Source organism: Octodon degus, unplaced genomic scaffold, assembly GCF_000260255.1.
Source record: "Octodon degus isolate 3935 unplaced genomic scaffold, OctDeg1.0 scaffold00049, whole genome shotgun sequence".
Classification (NCBI taxonomy): Eukaryota; Metazoa; Chordata; class Mammalia; order Rodentia; family Octodontidae; genus Octodon; species Octodon degus.
Genome location: NW_004524625.1, coordinates 9,357,746 through 9,367,866, shown reverse-complemented (window position 1 = coordinate 9,367,866; position 10,121 = coordinate 9,357,746). Strand labels below are relative to the sequence as shown.

The following is a 10,121-nucleotide window of genomic DNA, read 5'->3' as shown; positions in this document are numbered from 1 at the left end:
TTTTTTTTTTTTTCTTTTCTGTATTTTAGGGAAGGGTCTGCAGGGTGTTCCGGGTCTCACTAATGGATTGGACTCATAGTGCTTCTCCTGTTTACAGCCTCCGAAGTGCTAGGATTACAGGTGTGCCACCACACCCAGTTTCAATTGCCATCTCAGTGCACACCAGGGATGGGGCTGGCACGGCAGGCCTGAGGATCGAACCCCCCACCCACCCCTGTGCCTGGGTTTTCTTATATAGTGGAGGAATAGTATAATTTTTTTTTTTTTTTTTTTGAGACAGGGTCTCTCACTGTGTAGTTCAAGCTGGCCTTGAACTCACTGTGTAGCCCAGGCTGGGCTTACATGTGCAGCAGTCCTCTTCCCTCCATGTCCTGAGCACTGGGATTACAGGTGTGTGCCACCACGCCTAGAAAGATTATAAATTTATTTATTTGTTTGTTTATTTATTTTTCAGAGGACCTTTCTTTTTATTATTATTATTATTATTATTATTTTTTTTTTTTTTTGGCCAAACCAGGAAGATTATAAATTTAAAGAGACCTCATAGCTAAGTTATTTTTAAGTAAATTTAGGGAAGAAGGAACAGATGACAAAGAGATGCAAGGTCCCAGAGTTATTTGAGGTGTTTATAACTAATGTCACAGACGCTTATGCTTCAGAGTAGCAAATAAAATGGCTGAGACGCTGGGTAAGATGCAGTACTGCCGTAATTACTGAGGGCTGATGAGTTACTAGGAATTAGAATTGCTGAGCATTAGGATTCTAATATTAAACTGAAGTGAAGGTGGAAGGAAAAGTTGGGGTCTAATATCTATTGAGTAGTTACTAGGTCAGGAATGAACTCAGTCCTTTATTTTTTTCATTTATGTATTTGGTACAGGGTCTCACTATAGAGCTTGGACTCAGAGTGACCCTCTGTTTTCAGCCTCCCCAGTGCTGGGATTACAGGTGTGCACCACCATGCCTGGATGCGGTTGCAGGCACAGCATGCCCTGGGGGTGGGATAGGCATGACGTTCTGGACTGGGGATCAAACCCTGGTCCCTGTGCTTGCCAAAGCAGGTGCTTAGTCCACTGTGCTATCTCGCCTGCCTAAACTCAGCTCTTTTATATGTTACCCCCTACATCCCCCTGAGGTAGGTGTCCTTATCCTTGGTTTACAGATGCAGAAACTGAAGCTTGAAGAGGCTGGGACTTGTTCAGGATCATCGTATTAAGAAGACAAGCAGTGATTCGAGGCCGGGGCTCGCAGAGTCAAGCCCTTTTCCCTTCTAGCCATGCTCCTTCAGAATCTTGAACTATTTATTTCTGGAGGAACTGTGTCAAAGTACAAGTGTCCCTGTTTATACGCAGGGCCCAGGAGCGTAATGATGGCCAGGAGATGCCAGTTTTACAAGTTGCTTTTCGAAGACCCATGCCATCCTTTGAGGTTGTAGATTACCAGCTCCCAGGGATAAACTGTTTTTTCCTGAAAACACTAATGCCTCTCCCTTCCCAGGTAGTATATGACCACTTGATCTTGGCAGTTTGTCGTTTAGAAGGGGCTTAAGAAACATCATCTGAGAGAATGCTTGAAGCCAGCTAGGTTTATGTGTTTGATCTTGTCTTTCTCTTTACCAAAAAGGACAGGCTCAGCCTCTTGCTCCAGATCCTATCTTTGGAGCTCTGAGAGGACCTGGCTCTCAGAGGCCTTAACTGTATGATTTTGACAGGATCATATGGAAGTCTGAGGCCTTCTGATCCTGTGCCTCAGGGTCCCTCCTGCCCCTGCAGGGTCCCTCCTGCCCCTTCAGGGTCCCTCCTGCCCCTTCAGGGTCCCTGGGGGGGCTGGCTGCCTTATCAGGAATATCCAGCTTGCTTTGCAGACCAAGCCTCAGTGCCAGGCCTTTTAACTCTAGAAGTCCACCACGTGGCTACCCGAGTCATGGAGATCCAGCCTTCGATCCAGGTTCGTCAGCTGTGAGAGTGGAGAAAGGTCCTCTCTACCTAGGCCATTTCTGTCCTGGTATTCCATGGGTTGAGCTGCAGTGGAATGAATAGGAGACAAGAATTCAGGAGACAGAGCTTATGTCCTGGCTCAAGCCATAGGTCCTGTGATCACTGGCCTGCCTGGGCCTGTTTCCCTATTTGTAAGCGAAGGGCTGACAGTCCCAGCTTTATTCTCTTGTTCAGAGTTGAAGGTTTGATGTGCAGCATAAAAGGGCTTTATAACAAGGCTGTTCAGTGTGTTACAGATGTCCGCACTTGCTGACACACACCAAGTTTGGCTCCAGGAAGATGCTTGCTGGCTCTGTGTAGGGTGCCTGCTCTGTCGTCACCAGCTCCAGTTCTTGGCAGAGTTGATCTCTGTCCAAGGAGGCCTTCCCCGCATCACTTTCCTGTTTATTCTTGTAATTGTCCCCTCTTGAGTCTGGTAAATGTTAGCAGAACCTTTGGTGGTTCCTAAACGCTCACCTTCGACAGCTCTGGTCAGGTGTGTGTCCTCACACCCAGGAATGACTGCTCTCTGGCGGCCGTGTGTGGAGCCATTTCCAATAAGCTCCAGGACTGCAGAGATGGTCCTTTATGAAGAGTGAGGTTTATCTTGCTTGCCAGAATTCAGGATGGTGGAGAACTCCTGAGAGTATCTTAGTAGGTGAGCCCTAAGGCAGGAAGGGCTGTGGCCATGTCTGGCTGCTGGAGGCAGTGAAAGGAATGAAGGTGAGAGGGAGGGAGGAGCTTCTGCGAGTGGTTTTCAAGCTTAAAGCTAGAAGCCCTTGGGAAAGGAGAAGGCTCTTGTGTGTATTTTTGTTAGTTGGTTGGAATTGTTGCCCTGTTCTGAGAAATCTTTTAGGTGTTCCCTGGACACTGAGCGGTTGATGTATATGTCCCTTTTCTTCATACTTCAGTGTATTGCTATTCCGTCTTCCCAACTTTTCATTAGACTTCTTTAAGCTGAAATGAAAGAAACCCACTTGAGCAAAGATGTAACTTGTGGGAGTTATTTTATGTAACTATGAGCAGACTCAGCTAAAGAGGTGTTAGGACAGAAACAGCCGACTTTTACAGTTTCAAGAACCGGGCTGCTGCCACCTTTCAGCCCCCTTTCTATTCCGAGTTTTGTCCTGCAGTTTGGGAGAGAGATGGGAGGATCTTATGTGCTAGGTTTTTGGGGGCCAGGTCCCAGAGTGGCTGGTCTCACTCTGCCTTCATTCCATTCTTTTGTAATCAGTGTTTAGCCCCACCTAACAATAGAGGATGCTGGGAAATATCTCCTGCTTGACTGGGAAGAAAAATAAATAAGTAGTTTGGCGAGAATACCTATATAATTTGGATGACAGGATTTCTTTTTTTCTTTTTTGGCGGAACTGGGGATTGAACTCAGGCCCTTGCGCTTGCCATGGAAGTGCTTATTCTACCGAGCCATCTCTCCGGCCGCCTGATGACAGGATTTCAAAGATTGTCAAGTTTGTGTCTGCTTCTTTCCTGCATGGAGAGAAGCCACTGACCTTGAGCTTTAAGTCTCCCAGGTACTAATGCTGGAGGAGGGTTGACCTGTCCTCTGAACTCTCCAAGAGTGGCCCAGCGCCAATCAGTGAGCACCCTGAGCCCATCCCTGGTGACCACGTGAGCAGAAGGGCTTAGAACAGAGCCAGTTGCTGGGCCCCGCCTCTGCTGCTCTCTGAGGGGGGCGTTATTGGATGAGTTTCCTCTTTTGACTGTACTAAAAACATCCAACCCTTTTGTGTCTACTTCAGTGCAATTTTATTGCCACCTTTCCAGCCTTCCTTACCATTACCATACCAATTTATGGCGTCTTGCTGAGTCTATGATACTGTCTTTCCTCGTTTTTTTTTTTTTTTTTTTTTTTTTCTTTTAATGTATTTAGGACAGGGTCTCACAAAGTAGATAGGACTTGTAGTGATTCTTCTGTTTGCATTTTTTTTCTTTTAATGTATTTAGGACAGGGTCTCACAAAGTAGATAGGACTTGTAGTGATTCTTCTGTTTGCAGCCTGCCAAGAGCTGGGATTACAGGTGCGCACCACCACACCCAGTCTCAATCACCTCCTCTCTGTACCCTAGGGGCAGGGCCGTCTCGCCATGCAGGGATTGAACCCAGGCCCCTGTGCTCTGCCTAAGCAGGCACTTTAGTCTGAATACTGTGATTTCTAACATGAGTTACTGTTTTTTGTACCACTGGGGAAAAGGAGAAAATCGGGTTCCAAATAAAATGACGCAGTGCTAAGATCCGACCCATTGTAAAGTGCATCTGTTGCCAGGTGTGGTGTAGCACCCCTGTAATCCCAGCACTCAGGAGGCGGAGGCAGGGGATCATTGCAAGTTCAAGATCAGCCTGGGCTACAAAGTGAGCTTAAGGCCATCGTGCATTGCATAGGGAAACCCTGTCTCAAAAAAAGCACCATCTCATTTAGTCTCATTGCTGAGACTAAATGCCCAACAACCAAAGTTAAAGGAGAAAAGGTTTATTATAGAGTTTTCAGTCCCTAGTCAGCTGGCTCCAAGGCAGGGTGGCATCACAGAGGAGAAACGGTCCATTCCGTAGCAGGCAGAAGGCAGCAGAAGCAGCAGCAAGCACGCAGCAGCAAGCCATGCAGCGGCCACACCCCTCTTTCTGTCTCTAGCATTCTATTAGGCTGCACGCCCTTAGGCCGGGCAGCATGCACACCCACGGGTGGGCCTTCCCATGATCCACACCTGGAACTTTGCCAAACCAAGCGGTGGATGAATTCCGTAATCACACGCCCTAGACCCAGCCCCACCTCAGACCCTCTGAGGCTCTGGGTGAACATCTAGACCTAAGCAGAAACAGCGTCCTAATTTCTAAGCTTTCAACATGTAAAAAGTTTGATGAAAGGTGGTATGTATTGCCGCTCACCACGAGCTGTACACCGCCAAGCCTGGTACCACTGCTCGTCTTGTTTCTTCAGTCCTTCCTAATTAAAGAAATCACCTTAGGTCTGGTAATACTAAGGCAGATTCATCTTCTGCCTTCCCAAGCTTTTGCTGTCTGTCCTCCCTTACAGCTGTGCTCTGCTAATCTGGTTTTCATGCCATCAACCAAAGCCTCACGAGGCAGGTTCCTGATGAAGAGCAGGCTTTATTTTGCTTATGGTTTTGGAGGCTGGGCGTCCAAACAGCATGGTGTAGACTCTGGCAAGAGATGTGTGGCTGTGACAGCAGAGGCAGGGCTCAAGGGAGGTGACCACACAGCGAGGCAGGAAGTCAGAGAGGAGCAGGCCCGGCTCAGGCTGCTACAACGGCTCCCTCCCTTGAGAACTCACTGTGGGGACCAGCACTCCCTTTGGGAGCATCAGCCTTAGGACTCAGGGGCCTAAGGGCTCCCTGCCAGGGCCGCTTCTTAAAGATTCACCGCATCTCCCAGCAGCAGGCTGGACACTGCCTCCAGCACACGGACTCTCCTCTCCTTCCTTTTTTTATTCTAGGGTATGTTGCAGTGTGTGTACACTGAAGGCTGAAGAAGCAATGTGACGGGGTCCTTGCTCTCAGAGGACCTGGCACGTGGGGTAGTGAGGGCAGTGGGAATGGAGAGACAGGCGTGCATGCAAATGAGTATGCGAGGGTCATGGCCCCTGTGGCTGCTGCGGGAGCTGCAGGTCCCTGTGTTGGGGCCGTGCTCAGTTCTACTTTGAAGGGCGGGAATGCTTGCAGCGCTTACTCTTAAGAGGGCTGTATCTGTATTGAGAGAATATGCAAACCAGGCGCTTGGGAGGCTGAGGCAAGAGGATGGCGGGGAGTTCAAGGCCAGTCTGAATTGCATGGCAAGAATCTATCTCAAGAAAGGGAAAGAGGGGCTGGTAAGATGGCTCAGTGGTCTAAAGCACCTACTTAGAACACGCTTAGCAAAGCATAGGGACCGCGGTTCAATCCCCCAGCACCACATGCCAGCCAGCCCTGCCCCCTGGTGGGCTGAGCTGGCCACACACACACACACATGCGCACACACACACACACACACACACAAATAAAAATAAAAATAAATTTAAAAAAAAGAAAGGGAAAGAAAGAAAAAATATGCATTCACTTTTGGATATTAATAGGTACTTATTTCCATAGGTACTTGAAAATAGTAGCTAAGTAGACCACTGTGCTTTCCAAAGGCTAAATCCAAAGTTAAACTGTGCTCTTGTCGGGTTTATGAAGAGGCTGGAATTGAGCACCGAACTACTCAGGACAACAGGCTTGAGCAAGTTGCTTGGCAAGGGCAGTGGTCAGGGGTTGGGTAAGGCCTGTGAACTCACCTTGTTGGGGATAGGAGCCTTTTGGGGGAGGCCTAAGAGAAGAGATCTCCAAGGAGCATCTTTGGAGGAAGGAAAGGGTGGAATCTGTAGGTGAACGTTGTCATTTCTGAGCAACAGTCCAACATGCTTGTAGGGTAATATATTTGTAGGAGAAGCTAGACTAAGGGGGGGGGGCACCCCATGCCCTCTTCAGGACTTCTTGTAAGCATTTAAAAAGAGAAGAAGCAAGAGAAAAGCAGAAAGAAAGCCATCCTTTGAAATCAGCGAGAAGCTTTATGCCCAGCAGTGATTTATCAGTGTACAGAGGAAGAACATTAAAAGAATAATTGCGGGCTGTTTATTTGGGAAAAGTGTGTGTTGCCTGAGTCCGAGCAGGCGCGCTCTTTTCTCTTTCACCTTGCTCTCGCTTCCATTAGTGTTAATAGGGTCGTATATTCTGTGCTTCCCTTAGCGTGCTTCCCTGACGTAAATGTCTCAGTTCCTTGTTTTTGGTGTTATATGTTCTTAGCAACGGGGGAAAGAAAAGTGGAATGGAATGCTAGGAGCTAAATCATTGTGTGTGCTTTATTGTGGACTGGGTTTATTCTTGTGGGTCCATCACTCTTATCTGTTCGGAAGATCTGTGTTTCTGATAGCCACTGTTAGATAGCTTTCTAATTTGCCCAAGGGGGTTGTTCAGGGGCTGGCTACATGCATTTTTTATTTGTTGGAACAAAGTGAGTCTCAATTCTGCTTATCTGGCCTTCAGGTTTTCATAGGTGCCTGTGTTGTCCAGTGGGCCCATAGAACTTCATGTTCCTGTAATTTGCCATCCGTCCTGGGGATTTATTTAGGTGACCATTTGATACCCATTGACCCGGCTTATCATCTTGGTAAGGGATTTAGTTCTTAGGGTTGCTGCTGCAAAATCCATTTAGTCAATTAAGCAAATAGCACTTGAGCTCCTGTTGTGTCTTGGGTGTTGCTTCAGCCTTGGGGATGCCCTGCATAAGCAGGCAGAAGCCGACCATGATTGGAGGAAACCCAGCAGAGTTAGAAAGCTGAGATGTCAGGGTTGGAAGGGATCTTGGACAGAGTTGAAGCCTGAGGTCAGCAAGCCCTTTCAATAAAAGGTCAGAAAAACATTACTGGCTTTGAGTTCCACCTGTGGTCTATATCTTTTTTTTCCTTTACTTTGTATCCATTTACATATGCAAAATTCATTTGAGGCTGTGAGTGCAGGCTCAGGACAGGCTTTGCCCATGTGCCCTAACTTGCCAGTCCCTGGTCCAACAGATCGCCCTCGTTTTACCAGCGAGCAAACCGGAAGCCAGAGGAGACCTGAGCTGCTTCTTTCCCTTATCCTCCCAAGGTCAGACAGCTAGTTCTTGACACAGCTGGATTGATGACTCCTGGTCAAGCGTCCTGGGCTCAGGCTCATACTTCAGACCACTGGGGTGCTTTGCAAAGGTCTAACTGTGGTCCTGAGGGAAGCGCGGGCCTTACTGCACGTTGGGGGGTGTCTCCTGTGTTCCAGTAGTGTGTTTGGGGTTGAGGTGACAGCAAAGTTCCAGTCCCAAATCTGGGAAGTGGTTCAGAGAGCCGAGCGATGAGCATTGTGGGGGCGCAGGAGGTGTCCCGCCTCTGCATATGGGAGCTTCCTTGTCCCTCTCCTACTTTCGTTTTGGAAGCCACTGTCCAATGTACAGAGCAGGATAGGGACAGGCTCCTCTTGCCATGGCTTATTACATTTTGGGGGAACTGGTACTTTGTAAATAACTCCTATATGTGCAGGTAGCTAGTGGGGTTAAGAATACTGAGGCCGGGCTGGTGAGATGGCTCAGTGGTCTAAAGCACCTACTTAGAACAAGCGAAGCTAAAACAAAGCACAGGGACCGCGGTTCAATCCCCAGCACCACATGCCAGCCAGCCCCGCCCCCTGGTGGGCTGAGCTGGCCACACACACACACACACACACACACACACACACTAAATAAATAAATAAATAAATAAATAAATAAATGTTAAAAAAAAAAAAAGAATACTGAGGCCAAGAATACTAAAATGAAAAAAGGACCAGGGAGACAGCTCAGGGGAATAAGTGCTTGCATGGCAAGTGTGAGGTCTTGAGTTCGATCCCTGGTACCAACAAAAAAACAAAACAAACAAATAAAATGAAAAAAGGACCAGGGAGACAGCTCAGGGGAATAAGTGCTTGCATGGCAAGTGTGAGGTCTTGAGTTCGATCCCTGGTACCAACAAAAACAAACAAATAAAATGAAAAAAGATTCAGCAGTCCCCAGAGAAAGGTGGTTTATTTGGCTTTGCAGTTTATCTCAGCAGTGGTGTTGGGGCACGTAGGAAACCGTACAAAACTGATTACAGAGACTTTTGACATTGGAGAGCTTGAAGGGGTTTTAGTGTCTCTATGTTGAAGCCTCTCATTGAATAGATAATGAGCATAAGGCCTAAAGAAGTTAAATTAATTAACTCTGGGTTATGCAGCTAATTCACAGATTCTCAGTGTTGATTCTAGATTTTAGAAGGAAACTGTTCAGATATTAATAAAGATTAATAATTATGGCCAACCTTTATCTAAAGGTTAGTATATAAAGTATCATCTGATTTAATTCTGACAGTGCTTCAGTGTAATGAGTGTGTCTACCACCCCTGTTTTATAGCTGGAGAAACTAAGATTGGAGTGATTTAAGTAAAGTCTGCCTAGATAATCCAGCCAATTAGCTGTGGAGTTGGGATGCAGGCCCAGGCTAAGTGTTTGCTCATGTGTCTGCCCAGAGCCTGTATCAGTGTTCAGTAGAGAAACAGACATAATACAAGAAGACATGGAAATGTAAAAACATTTACGAGATTGGCTTGCAGTGGCCGCCCACAGAGGCAGTGTGGATGAGTGCAGAGAGAGGGCCTGTGTGCGCCCCAAGATCTGAGCGATGCGGTCCCAGGTCTGGAGCTCACTGTGGTGTCCCGTGCGAGTCAGAGGCTGAAGGATGGGTGCAGGAAGCCGGAGTCTGAGCTGGAAGCCAGGAAATGACATCCAGGGTGCAGGCCAAGCCTGGGGCGCTCAGCAGACCGGAGGCAGAGCTGTCCTTCCTCCTTTCCCTGTGCTGTCCCGGTGACCCACTGCCTCGGGATTAGCTGAACCTCTCTTCTCGGTGACCGCACTCAGTCAGCCAGCACAGAGCCCTTCCCTGCACCTTGGCCAAGTTGCTGGACTGGGCTCCTACGTTATGTGCGCTTCATGCGCTTCCAGAGGGTAGGGGCCGGGCTCTCTTCATCTGCGTTTCCTCGCCCTGAGTTTGCTGCACCAAATTGGCCTCACAAGTGTGTGCAGAAGGGACAGACCAGGATGTCCCTACGTCATACCCCTGGTGACACGCAGTGGGAGCTCCGTGGCCGAGCCAGGTCCCCCTAAGTGCAGTTGTCCTCTCACGAGGCGGGAGGCTGGTGCGCAGGAGAAGGCCCGGGAGAGCTGCTGTTTTTCTGCAGCTGCCTTCGGTGTGTCCTTGAATGCTTTAGAGCGTTAATGTGTGCAGCTGAGCGCTTTGAACATCAGAAGTTCCTTGAAGACATGAGAGTCTGCTGGGTTTCCCTGAACCTGAGGGAGTCTGTGTAGGCAACGAGGAGGGTCGTTCTGCGTGTGATAACGTTTGCTTTTTTTGCACAGCCATTTTCAAGTTGTGGCTTCAAACTGTATCCTGAAGCGTCTTGGGATTTGTGAGCCAGAGAATTGAGGAATTCTGTAAGGAAATCAGGCGTACGTTTGGCTTGAAGCTAAATAGTGGGTGAATATCTTTACTGTGTATTCAGTTTTGACAGGTGAGAACAACTAACTCATTGCGTGAGTACGTTTTCTTCCCTTTCTC

The 10,121-nt window shown here is 48.0% G+C and overlaps 1 protein-coding gene across 2 annotated transcripts in view; it reads left to right on the top strand.

The window, feature by feature from the left end:
• Positions 1-10,121, top strand: part of Rab30 (RAB30, member RAS oncogene family) — a 94,587-nt gene that overhangs the window by 17,300 nt on the left and 67,166 nt on the right. The window contains exon 1 of one of the 2 annotated variants that reach the window (XM_023716667.1): positions 7,330-7,373. The exons of the other annotated variant lie outside the window; for it this stretch is intronic. The gene's annotated coding sequence lies outside the window, so the exon portion shown is untranslated. Of the gene's footprint in view, positions 1-7,329; positions 7,374-10,121 lie in introns of those variants that run through there. 2 annotated transcript variants of the gene reach the window in all.